Genomic DNA, 5081 nt, shown 5'->3' with positions numbered 1-5081 from the left:
AAAAATTGTTATAAATATATCTTGTAGTTCTGGCTAATCGATTGATATCTGACTATATTTGCACCATTGTGAAGGGGGCAGAACCCACCTTTTGCTCCAATAAGGCAAAGACCCTGAGAAAGAGCCCGTTCTCTCTATTTCCTGTAAGCGAGGAACCCTGCGGCCTGCCAGTGACATGCAATCCCGTTGATACTTTAAGTCCGTAGGCGTTCTCGTTATAGCTCTCTGCCCGCATCAAAGGCAATTCCTTCTCGAGTGGCTCCTTGTCGCTTCGGTTCCTGCCCACAATAGCTTGCTACTCCGATCCTGTAATTGTTTACTTTGACAATGTGATATAATAATTTAACTCATTCGCAACGTGTTAATATATGTATATAGGTGACAATTAATTCAAGGTAGGCAGAACTATTGCCTAATGACAAATGTTCTTAATTTTTTTCAAGTTATAGTTTAAGAATTACATTATGTCCATTATACTTAAAACTGAATTTCAAGTACTTGTGAAAAAATACCAATAAATATTTGATCAATGAGAAAAACTTCATTGCATATGAGTTCCGTCTAGATCCCACCTCGGTTAATGATCTACTTCTCAAAAACTGCTATCACATATGTAATGAGAAATCTTACAGTAATAAAGATTAAAACATGACACTATTTAAATGTTATGATAATTGAAAACCAATAATAAAACAATATTCATAATTATAATGATAATATAGTGAACCACCGTCAGGAGTTTAATTCATTGTATGGAAGTATTATTTTTTATTACTAGGATGTTATTTGTTTATGATCACGCTCAACTACTAGATTTTTCTCCAATTAAGGGTACCCATTATATAAGGCTGGGTTGACCCCAGGAGGGCTCCATAACCCACAGGGTTGACTCACAGCTAAAGTAACAGAATAAATAATTATCTGCGATATCTGGACTGCTTCAAAGTCATGTCCTTGGAGTTAGTAGCCTATGTGCCACCCCAATCACTTCCCCCAAAAGAATATTTATAAATATTCTTTTGCGCTTTATTTTAATAAATAATATTTAAAAGTATTAGTTCTGTTGGTATACCCAAAGATCCGAAAGGAAAAGCCAAAATTTACTTGATCCAATATAATTTCTACGAATAACATTACTTGAAACAAGTTTTTCTTAATTATTTAGATAAAAAATATCTTCTAGGAAGAAGAAATGATTAAATGCTATTATGGCCCAACTTATTGAACAAACGAAGCGATATTGATTCTGACTTTCTGAATCACAAAATTAAAATTAATGACACATCTATTTGGATAAGTCATTTCTTCTCGAACACGGCTCTTATAATTTTCTTTAACTGATAATATAAATGTACAATTAAGTGGAATTTAATATAAGCTTGTTCTTATTTTCTGACTTAGCTTAAATGCCGACCCATGGAAATTATTCATAATCAAAATGATTACCAAACCTCAAAAGCCGCCTGAATACTCTTTTGGCATACGTTTGAATACGCTTTTTACCTATCATGGGCAAAATTCTTGAGAAACTCATTTTAAAAGGCCTGGACCCTATCCTAGATTCCAACCACATAATTCCAGATCACCAGTGTGGATTCCGAACATCCCACTCCACTATCCAGCAATGCCATCGTGTGGTTGATGTTGCCTCGTCTTCATTGGAGCGCGGATTGTACTGCTCGGGAGTCTTTCTTGATGTAGAACAGGCTTTTGTTCGAGTCTGGCACCCAGGACTGCTATTCAAGATCCTTAAATTCCTACTCCCTACATACTTCCTCATTATCCGTTCTTATCTCTCCCACAGATTATTTCAAATAAATCACAACAGCGCTTATTCATCCCTATTACATCAGTCTGCTGGTGTACCTCAGGGTAGTGTCCTTGGTCCTATCCTTTATACAGTTTTCACAGCTGACATCGCAACCCATTCATTCTAAAACTATCCTCACCATGTATGCCGATGACTCATGTCTATTGTCAGTGAACAATGATCCTTCCATTGTATCCCAAAACCTCCAATCCCACATCACCACCCTTAAAGAATGGTGCCAAAACTAGAGGATTAAAATTAATTCCAATAAATCCCACCAAATCACATTTACCGTTCATCGTAAACCCATGACTTCTTGCTCAACAGTATCCTTTACTAATACCCCTCTTATTCCTGTCGAACAGATCCGTTACTTAGGACTATATCTGGACAAACGACTGACATGGAACCTCATACAAGACTAAAAAGACAAGAAACTGCTCGTTGATTCCGATTATTACAAGATGTACTAGACAAACGGTCTACATTTTAACCCATTACAAAAGACTGATGTACATCACTATTATAAGACCTATCTGGACATACAGATTTGAGCTTTGGGCTCCACTAAACCATCAAATTCCTCCCGAATCCAATCCTTGCAGTCCAAAATCCTTCGTAAAATCCTTAATGATCCTTACTTTGTCCCAAATCAAGACATCCATCAGGACCTCAATGTTCCATATGCTGCCGATTTGGCCAGAACCTGATACCATTCCTTCCATGATAAACTTCCTAACCACCCAAATCCACTTTTTTCTAGCCTGGCTTCTCCTTCATTACCTAATAATGTTTCTAGGCGTCTGAAAAGAAGATAGGTCTCGAAATCTTCTTCTCTAGAAATGTTATTGGAATTCTATCAATGGGTATATTCTCCATATGTTTGTATCATGTCACTATGTCACCTACAGCAAATTTACTTGTAGTATATATTTTTATACAGTTGTAAATAACAATAAACAAATTATTAAAAAAAAAAAAAGTTAACCTTATTAACCCATTTCATCGATTATTTGAATAATTAGTCATCTGTCTTTGTGAGCAGTAGGGAACAATAGATGGATATAAATAATCAACTATTGAGGAAAAAAATGTTTTCACTATTTCATGGTTCTTATGACAAGAATCATATTTTTTTCAATTATTGTATAAACAACCATGGGTATATGAAAAAAAAATAGAAATATATTTTTAATTATAGATTTAATCGAGAAAGAATGATTATTGTAATAACGACCATGAATATATGAATTTTTACTTTACATCTAGATGAAAGTGTAGGTACAGGAAGGATTACCATCATGAATAATAAATAAGTTTGAAACTTCAAGAATTAATTTAAAATACAAGCACGATGGCAATTGAAATTTGTGTCATGCGCATCAAATCAGTTTTTTTGTTCAGTTTTAACTGAACTATATAACTAAATAGTAATTATCTAAATTTATTTAACACTAGTCAGAACATTAATCTTTCAGTTACGTTGAACTGAACATCAATCCCTTTATTGTTGGTTTTAAAAATTGTTATAATTTTGGTTTCTTATTATTTCACGAAACTGGCTTATGAATAATATAAGTGTACTAGTTATAAGATAATTTGCTTGAAGAGAGATTTGGAAAAATAAATCAAAAATTCATTTGATTGTTACACATTGCAAAAAAATGTTAAATTAAAGTTATAATTTATTTCTAAAGTATACTTGTGAAAGTTTATTTTCAAAAATAAACCATAGTAATCGGCTAAGAAAAAATTAAAACTAAACGTACAGCGTAATGGACTAAGTTTTGGTTTATCACTTTTAATAATGAACCTTCTTAATTTACCGAGAAAAGAAATTAATATTAGTACATTATTTTACAATTTACGTTTCCAAATAGGTAAAATACTAAATTTTCAGAAAAAAAATTTTTGCAGATTTTTGAATGGTATTTAAATTATTTTATTACATAACTATGTTTTAATAGGATTCGGACAGGTACCTATAATAATCACATTACTCGTCAGTTTTTGGACAGCTCGAAAACCATACCTTCTAAATGATTACAAACCATTATTTTACTAACGCAGATCTAAATAGGACCAATATAATTGAAGATACTGATTTTTTATTGACTTTTAAAACTCAAAGTGTTTAAGAAAGATATGAATGTATACACTGAGATGTATAGATTAAATAAAATAATAAATAATGTTAATGAACATAAAATCAAAATTTATGAAAACTAAGCTTTTTCCCTAAATTAACTGTTACTGACACCCATAAAAAATGGTCTTACTTAGCTTTTAGGCGAAATGTTTGTTCTGCTGACATTTCCTTAGTTAATTAGTTATTTGTTCAGTTGATATTAGGTATAATAAAAGCAACGCAAGCCAACCGACTTGGTTAAGTGCATAGCGTGGGTGCTAAGTAGAAATTATGCTGTTACACGATAGTTGGTTGAGATTAGGAAAGGTTAAATTCAAATTTAAAAGCCTCAGAGTATATAGAGCTGTTATCTGGCACAGTAGATCTGAAATATTGTTTAATATTTGTTATCTAAGGAGAGAATGCGTGTTTTCTTAATGAAACTATAGTATCCGTCCTGAAGAATTTTCCATTTCTGCTGAATGGATTAGGAGATAGGAGATAAAACGTATAATGGCAATGAAATTTGAAAAGAAAAGAGAGGTATAAAAAAAAAAAAAGTTTGGAAAACTGTTAATCAAGCAGACAGAGTTCGATGGTACATATTTAACATAATTTATGCATTCTTAATATAAAACAAATTTGATCCTTTTTTTTCTCTCAACTTTATTCCTTACACTTTTCCAACGTTCCAATCCTCAGGTCATTCTCAAGGATACCTTTATATTGATGTCATTTGCTTTTTCAATCTTAAAAATGCAGGCTAATTGCCTTTGTCCCATCTATAAAATAATTAATCATTAAAATAATATCATAATAACAATATAAAATTTTGTTTTTTAAAATAAGATTTCCTACTTACATAACCTTTTCTAAATAATGTTTCCTAGATTTAAACCTTTTATAAACCACTTTTCTTTCTTCATTCAATTTTGCAACTTAAAACAGAACCTACCTTCAACAGGTTATGACTCTGTTATCACCTTATCATATAACAATAATTTTTTTATATATCATTAACCCCTTTTTGAATATATTTAATTAACAGTTATTACTAATTATTCTGCTTATAACACAAACATTTTTTAATATATTTAAAGTCCATAATTAATTTATTCTTATATTATGTGTATTTTTCTTAAA

Source organism: Halyomorpha halys, unplaced genomic scaffold (genome assembly GCF_000696795.3).
Source record: "Halyomorpha halys isolate HHAL.00 unplaced genomic scaffold, Hhal_1.1 Scaffold1928.1, whole genome shotgun sequence".
Lineage (NCBI taxonomy): Eukaryota > Metazoa > Arthropoda > Insecta > Hemiptera > Pentatomidae > Halyomorpha > Halyomorpha halys.
The sequence above is the reverse complement of the archived record's forward strand: the minus strand, read 5'-3'. Positions refer to the sequence as shown.